This window comes from Lepus europaeus, chromosome 3, assembly GCF_033115175.1.
Source record: "Lepus europaeus isolate LE1 chromosome 3, mLepTim1.pri, whole genome shotgun sequence".
NCBI classification, from domain to species: domain Eukaryota; kingdom Metazoa; phylum Chordata; class Mammalia; order Lagomorpha; family Leporidae; genus Lepus; species Lepus europaeus.
This window is the reverse complement of record NC_084829.1, coordinates 25,887,327-25,900,504: the sequence shown is the minus strand read 5'-3', so window position 1 is coordinate 25,900,504 and position 13,178 is coordinate 25,887,327.

Sequence of the window (13,178 nt, the reverse complement as noted above, 5' to 3'; positions counted from 1 at the left end):
TGTGGATCCTTTGATTGCTCCTTAATGTCGGGTTCTCATATTCTCTGTTGTCAAAGCCATGAGGTTACTTGCAGATCTACCTTTGTAGATCATGGTGGAAAGACATGGCTTTGTGATCCTTCTTCTGTAGGATTTTCTTCCATCTCTCAAACCCAGACCCTCTCTTCCTAGCTACAGACAAGACAAGCAGAAAATGTTTTAGTGGTAGAACTGAGTTTAAACCGAGACAAAAGTTGTATGTGCTAAATAAATGCTGTCCACGTGGAATGTGCCCACATGCAACAACAACAATGAGCTTGCGTTTAAATAAACTTGAAGACACAGCTACACAATAACAAGACTTGTGTTTTATGCTGCTTGTACATGAAAACCTTGTTAAGGAGACAGCTGAGATTGTAAAATACTTCTGCTCTATAAGATCACATCAGACTTAAGGTAGTCTTTATTTAAATGACATGAGAACTGCTCTGGTTTTTTGAGGACAACAGTAGAAACCAAAGATGGATGAGGCCATTTGGGTCACTCTTCACTTTAAGTCCCTTGGCACTCAAGTTTGGCCCAATGCCCCATTCTCACTTACACTTTCCCCAGGTTGGTTTTAACAGACACAAGAAACCAGGCTACCATCAGTTTCTCGTTTTCAGAGTTGAGCAAGACTTTTGGCCTCGTTTCCCTCTGATTTAATTTTAACACGGCTTCCTGGCTTAATATTGTCTTATGAAATTCCTGAGCAGATCCCCTGGTTACCATTAGCTGGAATTCAGAATGCCTTCAGGAAAAGCATGAGAGATAGATTTTTCTGGTCAGGAAACTTTGGACCAAATGATCCACACAACCTGTGCATCTGTGACCTACACCATAAACCCTCAGTGTCCTCCCACTTGACTGAAGGACCAATAAGGAGGGTACCCAAGGCCTCATAAAAAGAGAGGCAGCCCAACAAGGAGATGCTCTAAATAAGTAATGCACTCACAGGTCAAATTTCTTTTGTTTAGTTTAAGTGTCCAAATACCACTTTGTTTTATTAATGCAGGTGTCTTGTTGCCATTCTCAGTTTCAAAGCTGATGGAATTAAACAGAAAAAAAAAACTGACAAAACAAAACAAAACAAAATACTGTGCATCTGTTAACAGGTCAAAGTCCATCCATTTTTCCATGAAATGTTTGCTAATATGATATATCCAAGGAAAAAATAATCTGGTGGCATTGTCTCTAATTTGAGTGTTTTCGTGTTTGGTGCCTCTGTATTGTCTTGGAATGGCTGTATGCAAAGTGGGCCATCCTGATCTGTATGATCAGCTTGTAAGGGAAAATTGGCTTTCATCCTCGGGGAATGCATCATTAAAATGAGCCACGGACGTGCAAGAATGATAGTAGAGTCGCTCAAGGAGAATGCCTGATCATGGGCCAATACCAGGAGAGAATTTAGTTAGCTGAAGACATTAGAGAGGGGAAGGTGCTCAGCCTAGCAGTTAAGACACTGCCTGGGATGCCTTTACCCCACATCAGTGCCATTCTTGATTCCAGTTGCCTGCTAATACACACCCTGGAAGGCAGCAGATGGTGGCTCAAGTAGCTGGGTCCCTACCATCCACATGGGAGACCTGGACTGAGTTCCTGGCCTCTGGCTTTGGCCCAGTCCAGCCACAGCTGCAGCAGGCACTTGGGAAGTTAACTTTAGAAGAGACTCATTGAGGCTCTGAAAGGAACCTCAGAGATGATGTACTCCAATCTCCTTCTACAGGCAAGGGAACTGAGGTTTGGGCTAGTCAAATAACTTGTCCAACACCAGCATCAACTAGCAGCAAACACAGAAGGAAATCCCAGTCCTTCTGACCCTCAGACCAACATTCTACAACCTGAGTTTCTTACACAGGACCACCTGACCTTAGGAAGTATGTTCATGTGCCAGAAAATACTCCAAGCCCTAGCAATAACATGCCACTTCTTCCTACCTCTTGAACATGACCTTAAGGTGAGCAAGTCAAACAAATGTCTATTTACTTTATGGCTAAAAAATACACTTGTGATGGTGGACATTTGACAGAGCAGTTAAGATGCTATTTAGGATGCCTGCACTCCAAATCAGAGGGCCTGGGTTCATGTCCTGGTTCTGTTCCATATTCTGGTGTCCTGCTAATTCATACCTTGGGAGAGGTTAGGTGATGACCCAAGTAGTTGAGTCCCTGCCACACAGGTGGTAGACTTGGACTGAATTCCTGGCTCCTGGCTTCACCCTGGTCCTGTCCCATGTTGTGGGCACTTGGGTAATGAACCAACAAACTAGAGTGCTGTCTCTCTGTCTCTCTCTCACTCTCTCTCTCTCTCTCTCATATCAAAATAAGAATTAACAATTTTCAAGAGAAGCACTTGTATTTATTTTGCAGAAGGAAAGAAGATTCACATGACTTGTGAGCACACAATTCTCAGAGGAAGGGCATACTTAAACTGCCCAAGGGTTAGTGTGGCTGAGCCCTCACCATCCGGGGCACACAGAGAACAGGCGTGACAGGACGCTGCCCCCTACACTGCCCCCAGTGCCCAGGAAACCTCCCTGAGGAAGGCTCTAGCTACTCTTTCTATTCTCTCCATTTTTCCTGCTCTGTCCCTACATAAGCAAATAGATCCATGCATTGTTCTTTCATAATATGCATTTCTATGTACTTTCTTTGTATGCAAAATTCTTTTCCACCAAATAAATTGAGCTGTAAATCTTTCATGAACTTTCTGAAGCACCCCGGGACAAGTGACTCAAGCCCGTTATGTCCTGGAAACCTCTTTGTTTCCTTCTCAGTTTGGGGGTAGGAGAATGTAAAAATGTTCATCATGTATTTTCTTTAAGATTTACTTATTTGAAAGGCAGAGTTACACACACACACACACACAGAGAGAGAGAGAGAGAGAGAGAGAGAGAGAGAGATCTTTCACCCTCTGGTTCACTCTCAAAATGGCCACAACATCCAGGGCTAGACCAGGCCAAAACCAAGAGCCAGGAGTTTCATCTGGGTCTCCCACATGGATGGAAGGGGCCCAAGCACTTGGAGTATCTTCCATTGCTTCCTCAGACCATTAGCAGGGAGCTAAATCAGAAGTGGAGCAGCCAGGACATGAACAGGCACCCACAGGGCCTGCTGGCATCAGAGGAAGTAGTTTTGCCCACTATACAACAATGCTAGCCCCTGTTCTTGATGTCTTACCATGCTAAAATTTTATTTGTTTTTATGCCCTCTCTGCTATATTCCTTTTGAACTATAAGTCCAATATACTAATTACTCTGTTAGTAATAATTAATCTGGGAACAAGTGACTTGTATATTTTCTAAAAGATCTGCTCACTTAATTTCACATAGTTGGTGTTGGCTTGCATAACAAAGAAACTCAAACCCATATTTAATTTTCTTCCTCTTAGTTTACCATCACCCCTATGGTTTAAGAAATAAACACATTTTTTTGTTTCTTCACTTTATTTTCTGTACCACAAAACAAATTGCACCTAAAATTTAATGAAACAGCTGTGTTATGAAGCCTGAGCTTCTAAAAGAGAATTACAACAGCTTCTGTGCCCTTTACCAGGTCTCTTTAGATTAGGTCAGAACAAGAAGTAGGCTTACTTTGGTATGTATTCCTGATACATTGCCATCCGGAGTGGCACGCTGCAAACATTTATCTATAGAGTTCCCTTTCACTAGTTCCCCTGTGGAGCGTTGCATCAGTGGTTCCAATTCTTCATGCTTTCTTATAGCCATGCATTTGTCTGTGTGATCTTACAGCCCCTCACCAAATAATAAGACATACTTCTGGGCCTGCGCTGTGGCATCATAGGTTAAGCTTCCATCCGTGGTGCCAGTATCCCATATGGGTGTCGATTTGAGTCCTTGCTGTTCCATTTCTGATCCAGCTCCCTGTTAATGGCCTGGGAAAGCAGTGAAGGATGGCCCAAGTGCTTGGGTCCCTGCACCCATGTGGGAGACCCAGATGAAGCTCCTGCTCCTGGCTTTGGATCAGCCCAGCTCCAGCTGTTGCAGCCACGTGGGGAGTGAACCAGTGAATAGAAGACCTCTCTATCTCTCCCTCTCTCTGTCTGTAACTCTGCCTCTCAAATAAATAAGTAAATAAATCTTTAAAAAAAAAACACCAGAATATACTTCCTTATTTTTTGACAAGGAGTTTAGACATGGGACTTACTTTGGCCATGAGATCGTAACAAACATGGCATAAACGGAAGATTAAAAGGTGTTTGCAAAAACTCTCTTGCTCCCTTGTGTCTGTCATTACCATAAGCATGAAAAGGACATGCTGAAATCAGCCTGTCAGATCTAGGATAAAAATGAGAGACAGGAAGCCAGGTGCTGTGATGTAGTGGGTAAAGCCACTGCCTGAGGAGCCGGAATCCCATATGAGCACAGGTTTGTGTTCCTGCTGCTCCACTTCTGATCCAGCCCCCTGCTAATGTGCCTGGGAAAGCAGCAAAAGATGACCCAATGGTTGGGCCTCTGCCACCCTTGTAGGAGACTCAGAAGAAGCTCCAGGATCCTGGTTTTGAATCAGCCCAGCTCTGGCCATTGCGGCTATTTGGGGAGAGAACCAGTGGATGGAAGATCTCTCTCTCTCTCTCTCTCTCTCTGCCTCTGCCTCTCTATGACTCTGCCTTTCAAATAAATAAATAAACCTTTATTTAATAGAAGAAGAAGAAGGAGAAATGGATGAGGCAGTCAGCTCAAGACATCCGGGTAAGATCTAAAAACAGGATCTGGCTCCTTTATTCCCTCAACTCTCTTGGTAGCCACTGCTCTGTTACAAAATCAACTCTCACTGTCTCCCCTCTGGCCTCTTACAAGATTTCTTTCTCTTCTTGTTTTTCAGAAGCTTCACTGTAATGTCATTACACTGTGTATGGTTTTCTTTATTTTTTTTCTGAGAATTTTAATGTGTCTTACAACTGAGGCTTGATAGCCTTTATGGTTTAATTCTCAGCTATCATCTTCTAACACACTGCTCTGCCCCATTATCTCTCTCCTCTCCCTCTTCTGAGGCTCCAGTAACACACATATTGAGCTTTTCACTGTGTGTCCTACGTCTCTTACACTTGCTTTAGAGATTTTTTTTTTCTTATTGCTGTTGCTTTGGGATTCAGTATAGTTATTTCTTTTGAATTAACTTCCACCTACTAATTCTCATTTCACCTGAGTTGAATCTGCTAATAAACTGATTTATGGAGTTCTTCATTTCAGCAACTGTATTTTTTTACTGCTAAATTACAGTTTGGTTCCTTTAGTGTTTTCTATTCACTTGTCAAAATTTTCATCTGCTTTAAAATGTTTTGAACATTTAAATACTTATCTGATACTCCATTTTCTGTAGGGTTATTTCATTTTGAAAGTAATTTCTCTCTCTGTCTTTTTCCTTTCTTTTTTTTTCTTTTTTTTTTTTTTTTTTTTTGGTCATGTTAGGTTGTCTCCTTGTGTGACTAGTTAATTTTTATTGCACACATGTGAAAGTGAGTAAGGAGGGTTTTAGGGTCTGGATTGTGTTATCTTTCTCCAAAGAGATTTATATTTGTCACAAATTGGTTTATATCAAAGCATTGGCAATCCCAGGCTACCTAAACCAAATCAAAAACTGAGACGACTCAAATTTGGTCTATTTGCATTTTGCTTTTTTTCCTATGATGTAGCATTTAAGGTCCCCACCCAAGGCCCAAGGGGGAGTTACCACGGTTGTCTCTGTCCTGGATAGGCCATGATCTCCATTTCTTTTAAAAAAGATTTATTTATTTATTCATAAGTCAGAGTGATAGAGAGAGATCTTCTACTTCCTGATTCAACTCCCAAATGCCTGCATCAGTCAGGGGTGTCCTTGGCTGAAGCCAGGAGCCAGGAACCCCATCAGGATCTTGCACATGTGTGGCAGGGACCCAATTGCTTGGGTCATCATCTGCTGCTTTCCCAGGTACATTAGCGGTAAGCTGGATTGGAAGGGGAATAGCTGGGTCTCAAACTGGCACTCCAATATGGAATGTTGGAGTCAGAAGAAATGGCTTAAGCTGCTGCACCGCACCACGGGTCTCATCGTGATCTCCATTTTTTACCCTCCTAGATTTATGAGGCAGTGAAGAGCTTTTCTCAGATCCTTAGCTGCATCTTCTGGACAGCAGCTATCTCTAAAATACAGCAGCCCAAACACTGAGGCCTCTGGAATTGTCTTCCTTCCAATTTTGACCCTATAATTCTTCAGTGCTTTAATAGCTATATTACGTCTTCAGGTAGATTTTCCCCCATATTCTGTCAGTGGGAAATAAGAAGAAAAATTATCTCTGAAAGAATAATGGGAGGCATCAGGAATACTGGAACCCAGAAGATAATGGAATGCCATTTTTCAAGTAGGAAAAAAAAACTACCAACCTAAAATCTTATATCTGGCAAGAAAAAATTTTTCTAGATCAACACAAATGGAGAGAATTTGTCACAAGTAAATCCATAATAAAATGGATAGTAAGAGGAATTTTTCAAGTGGACAGAAAATGATTACATATGGGTATATGGATATACCAGTACATAAATACAAACAGAAATGCAAAGCAAAAGACATGGGTAAATCTCTATAAATATTGACTGTACAAAACTAGTAACATTTCACAGGGCTCAAATATATACAGAATTGACAAGCATGAAATAGACACACAAGGCAGATGAAGGTAAAAGGAGCTGAAGAGTTCTACAGTTCTATTATTTTTTATAAAGAAGTAAAAATGCTGAATCAGTCAAGGATGCATGTTGCAGTCTCAGGAGTAACCACCAGTACAAGAACATAGACCAAACATACTTCTGATGCTGATGGTGGAGCAGAGAAAGATAACAGAAAAATGTGATGTGTGCAGAAGAATGAAAGATAGGCGTGAGTGGGGACCATGGAACACATATAGTATAAATAGAAAATAATCATAAAATGGTAAATACAGCCCAAATATGTCTATACTCACATTACATATAAGCAGAATAAATATTCAACTAAAAATATTGTCATTGGATTAAACTAAAATCAATGGAATCCACTCTATACTGCTTTGAAAAGATACACTTTAAATGTAACAGTAAAGAAAAACTGAATATAAAATATGGAAAAAGAGCTACCATGTAAACACCAAGCAAAAGAAAATTAGCATAGTTAATACCAATATCCAGCAAAGTAGACATTCAGGTGCTGGGAAATTAGGCACATGAGGCAATTCAAAGATGGCACCCAAAGGAAGTAAGGTGGATGGAACCCAAAGTTGTTTACCACCAAATCTAATTGGCCACACAACATCAGGGGAAGTGACGACAACTGATAATGAGTGTATAGACATATGGCTAGCCCTATAAAAATCGCCCCGAAAATGACCGTTTAAGTGACTGGTTGGTCCTTATGCCCTGCCCCAATGACTCTGCAGTTTTGTGCTTTAAAAGGCTTTGTTATGTGTGCAATAAACGAGTTCCTGCTTGACTTGACTCCCCGCTGCGTCTGATTGTCTCCGGGATCTAGAGGCTGAGAAATGGGCGAGCGGCACGCTTACCTTACCTCGGGCCCAGTCCATCCTCGTACTGGTGGACTAAGACCCTGCATTCAGGTAAAAAACATTAATGGAGATAAAAAGGGACAAAAGGATATGTAACAGTTGTAAGTTTTATGTACTTACTAACATGGTTTCAGAATATAGGAAGAAAAATTTGACACACATAAAAGAAAAAATTAAAAATCCACATTCATAGTGGGAGAATTTAACTGCTTTACTCAGTAACTGAAAGATCAAGCAGGAAACATAATGAAGACAGAGATCATGAATCACTTGGGATCTAGCTAACAATAGCAGAATGTATTTCAATGTAAAGGAAACATCTACCAAACTGACCACATGCTGGTCCACAAAGCAAATCTCACCAAAAGCCAGAGATTTTAGTCATTCAAGATATGTTTTCTGACCACACTGGAATGAAGCTAAAAATTAATAATAAAAATACAATTAAAAATTTATATACTTGGAAATTCAACACAAGAATACAGGTTGATTCAAAATGTGAAAAACCATCAATGGGGCCTGTACTGTGGTGTAATGGGTAGGGCCACTGCCTGCAGTGCCAACATCCCATAAGGGTGTTGGTTCAAGTCTCAGCTGCCCCACTTCCAATCCAGCTCTCTGCTATGGCCTGGGAAAGCAGTAGAAGATGGCCCAAGTCCTTGGGCCCCTGCACCCATGAGGGAGAACTGGAAGAAGCTCCAGGCTCCTGGCTTCGGATCAGCACAGCTCCAGCCATTGTGGCCATCTGGGAAGTGAACCAGCAGATGGAGGACCTCTCTCTCTCTCTCTCTCGCTCTCGCTCTCGCTCTCGCTCTCTGCCTCCTCTTCTCTCTGTGTAACTCTGAGTATCAAATATATAAAGAAAATTTTTTAAAATAAAAAAACAAAATCCATCAATATAATTCACTTCATTAACAGGCAAAAAAAGAAAGGGAATTACGATTACCTTGACAGACATAGAAAGAAAAATCAGTAAACTTCAGTACCCATTCATGATTGTTTATAAACCAAAAACCCTTTATATAACAAAGAGTTAGCTATCAGAAAGAAAAAACCTACAGAAAACATTCATGCTTCATGGTGAAATAATGAACACTTCCCTCTAAGATCAGGATAGATTCCTACTATTAATACCTATTTAACACTGTTGTTTAATTTTTTGGCATTGTCATATATTTCCTACCCAATATGAGTTATCACAAAAATAATTGATTCAAACAAGAATTTTTAATAATGTCAAAGTATTACAAGTATGTTCGTTCCTTCCAAAACGAAAAGGAAAAAAGACACATGACAAATACTTTCTTGATATCATCAATAATAGGTCACAATTATATCAAGAGCATCCTAGGCTTCCAAAGAAGCCTCAACAAACACCAAAAAATTGAGATGAAACAGCCTCTGATGACAATCTTTTAAAAAATACAACTCAAGGACAAAAAGACAGCCAACCTCTCCCTCTGCCCACTGGATTCTTTTAACAAAAGAAAAAAAGAAATTTTAAAATAGTTATTTGTTTAAGATGAGACAGAAATTAGAAAGATGTTTCACACTGAAAGACAATAAGAGGACTACCTATTTTAATTTCTAGGATGCAGATGGAACTTTGAGGGAAATTCATCATCATATATACAAAAAACAGAAGACTAAAATTCATTGACGTACATGTTCAGCATAAAATGTCGGAAAAAGATTGGGGCAGTAAACTTAAAGTAAATAGGATAAAAGATATCATTTAAGATTAGAATTTAAAGAAACAGAACATAAAAGCAGTTAGCAATGAGTTAGTTCATTAAATTTGAATCTACACTCTTCATGAAATATACAAAGATCTTCAAATGCTTAATTCTTATTTTCCTTCCTAGCATCTACATTACTATCTAGTATGTTGCTTTCATCTTGCTTAAAAACAAATCCCCAGTTTATCAATGCTTACTTAGAATTTCCAAGTGTTACCAATTGTTCTCTTACCAATGCTTCTTGCATTCTGTTTCCCTTGGTATTCAATTTTCTTCTCACTGAAATACATCCTTTAGTGGTTATTGAAGCTCTGAGTAAACGCATAGTCTCCTGTGTGTGTATCAGAATACACTCTCATTCAGCTCTATTCTTGAATGATAGAATAATGGAATTTTATTATTTCCTCCAACCCTCTCACTTCTATTTTTTGCTGATGAAATGTCTTCTGTTCCTCAGATTGTCACATCTTTAAAGAAACTTTTTCCATAATAATTACACTGAGAGAACAGAGCATTAGGGTACAGGCGGAAAATGGCTTCATTGATCTCCCCATGCTCATTGAAATTTACTCTGTAAAGCTAGTTTTTCCTTCCATCTTGGATGAAATCTATTGCAGGTAACATTTTTCCATCATTCTAAAAGCATTTTCTTTCAAATGTGTTTTAATTTTTAGAGCAGTTGTACGTTCACAGCAAAACTGAGCAAAGGTACAAAGATTCCCCATGTGCATAGCCTCCCCACTAACAACATCACCCATTGCAGTGGTGTATTTGTAGCAAATGATGAGCCGGCCCTAACACATCGTTATCACTTCTGGTCTACAGTGTACATTAGGGTTCACATCCTATAGGTCTTGACAAATGTACAACAACATGTATCCATCATTATAAGCACCATCAAGAAAATCCTCTGAGCTACACCTGTCCATCCCTCCCCACCCCCCCCAACCTTTGACAGCCACTGGTTGCTGTTATATATATATATATATATATATATATATATATATATATACACACACACACTGTGTTCATAGTTTCACCTTTGCAAGAATGTCACATAGTTGGGGTCATACAGTAAGTAGCCTTTCCTGATTGGCTTCTTGCACTTAGCAATGTATGTACACTTGAGGTTCTTCCACATCTTGTCAGGACGTCATAGCTCATCTCCTTTCAATGCTGAATGATACTCTATTGTCGGGATACACCACACTTTATCCATCCAACTACTGAAGGACATCTTGGTTGTTTCCAAGTGTAGGCAATTATGAATAAAGCTTCTATAAACACCCACGCACAGGTGTTTGTGTGGATGCAAGTTTTAAATTCCTTTAGGTAAACATGAAAGAGTACAATCACTGGATCCTATGGTAAAAGTGGGCTTAGTTTTGTAAGAGACAACCAATCTGTCTTCCACAGTGGTTATACCATTTTGCATTACCACCAGCAACAAATGAGAGTTCCTCTTGTCCCCCATACTCGCCAATATTCTATATTGTTGGTGTTCTAGATTCTCACTGTTCGTGTTTCAATTTGCATTTTCTTTTCACAGGCTTATTTGTCATCTGTATATTTCCTTTGGTGAGGTAGCTGATGCAGTCTTTGGTCTTTGATAAAGTCTTTTTCTAAATTTGGATTATTTTCTTATTGTTACATTTTAGGAGTTCTCAGAATATTTTGGATGAGCCCATATTCAGATTTTTTTTTTTTTAAATACTTCCTCCTGCTCTGTGATGTGTCTTCTCATTCTCTTGATACTGTTTCCCAAGACAGTTTCCAATTTTAATAAAATCCAGCTATTCAATTGTTTCTTTTATATTTTTTGTGTTTGGCATTTTATGTAACAAGTTATTGGCATACTCCATGGCATCTAGATTTTCTCCTGTGTTATCTTCTAGGAACGCTCTAGTGTTGCAATTTTTTCATTTAGGTCTGTGATTCATTTTCATTTTGTCTTTTTGTGAAGGATGTAAGATGTAGATTCATTTATTTACATATGAAGGCCCAGTTTTTCAAGAATCATTTGTTGAAAAGACCAACTCAACTCCATTATTATTGTGCTTGCTGCTTTGTCAAAGTTGACTATACTTATGTGGGTCTATTTCTGTGTTCTGTTCCACTGAGCTGTTTGTATTTGAGGGTGGAATGTGGTATTCCACCATATTGCCTTGATTACTTTTGTTCCAAAGTAAGTTTTAAAGTCAGTGTCAGTCCATCAACTCTGGTTTTCTTCTGTAATACTATGTGGGCTACTGTCATTCTTTGTCTATACAAACCTTAGAACCAATTTGAAGACATCCACAAATAACTTTCTGGAAATTTTATTGACTTTGCTTTGAATCTATAAATTAAGTTGAGAAGAAATGACATCTTGACATTAAGTGTCCTTATTCATAAACATGTAAAATCTCTGCATTTTTTAGTTCATTATCTTAAATTAGAGTTTTGTAGTTTTCCTCATATTCCCCATAGATTCTGTTAGATTTATACTTAAGTACTGAATTTTGGGGGTTGCTAAGGTAAATAGTACTATGCTTGTTTTTAAAATTTTTGTTCGTTTTATTTATTTGAAAAGCAGAGAAAGAGGGCCCGGCGCCATGGCTCACTTGGCTAATCCTCCGCCTGTGGTGCCAGCATCCCATATGGTCACCAGGTTCTAATCTAGGTTGCTCCTCTTCCAGTCCAGCTCTCTGCTGGCAGTGGAGGATGGCCCAAGTGCTTTTGGGCCCCTGCACCCGCATGGGAGACCAGGAGGAGGTGCCTGGCTCCTGGCTTCAGATCGGCGCAGCACCGGCCGTGGCAGCCACTTGGGGGGTGAACCAATGGAAGGAAGACCTTTCTCTCTCTCTCACTGTCTGTAATTCTACCTGTCAAATAAATAAATAAATAAATAATTTTTTTAAAAAAAGAAAGAAAAGCAGAAAAAGAGAGAGATTTCTCCCATCCATCCATTCATTCCCCAAATGCCTGCAACAGCCAAGACTGAGCCAGGCCCAAACTGAGAGCTAAGAACTCAATCTGTGTCTCCTACTTGAGCAAAAGAGATCCAACTACTTGAGCCATCACCTCCTGCTTCCCAGGTGCACATTAGCAGGAAACTGAGATCAGGAGCAGTTCAAGCCCAGGTGCTCCAGTATGGAATGTGGGCATCCATAAGTAGCACCTTAACTGCTTTGACAAACGCCCACAGAGGTATTCTGCTTTTAATGGCAAACTCTTCTTATTCATTACTGGTAAATACAAAAGTGATTACCTTTTGTATGTGAGGATACTTCAAAAGATTTGTGAAAAAATAGGACTTCCAAGATGGTGTTGAAAAGCAGTCCGATTTTTTTTTTAAAGATTTATTTATTTATTTGAAAGGCAGAGCTACAGACAATGAGAGGGAGAGGCAGAGAGAAAGGTCTTCCATCTTCTGGTTCACTCCCAAATGGCCACACACAACAGCCAGAGCTGGGCAGATCCAAAGCCAGGAGCCAGGAGCTTCTTCAGGGTCTCCCATGCAGGTGAGAGACCCAAATGCTTGGGCTGTCTAATTTTTTTTTTTTTTTGACAGGCAGAGTGGACAGTAGAGAGAGAGACAGAGAAAGGTCTTCATTTTTGCCGTTGGTTCACCCTCCAATGGCCGCCGCGATAGGCGCGCTGTGGCCGGCGCACCGCGCTGATCCGATGGCAGGAGCCAGGTGCTTCTCCTGGTCTCCCATGGGGTGCAGGGCCCAAGAACTTGGGCCATCCTCCACTGCACTCCCTGGCCACAGCAGAGAGCTGGCCTGGAAGAGGGGCAACCGGGACAGGATCAGTGCCCCGACCGGGACTAGAACCCGGTGTGCCGGCGCCACAAGGCGGAGGATTAGCCTGTTGAGCCACGGCGCCGGCCTTGGGCTGTCT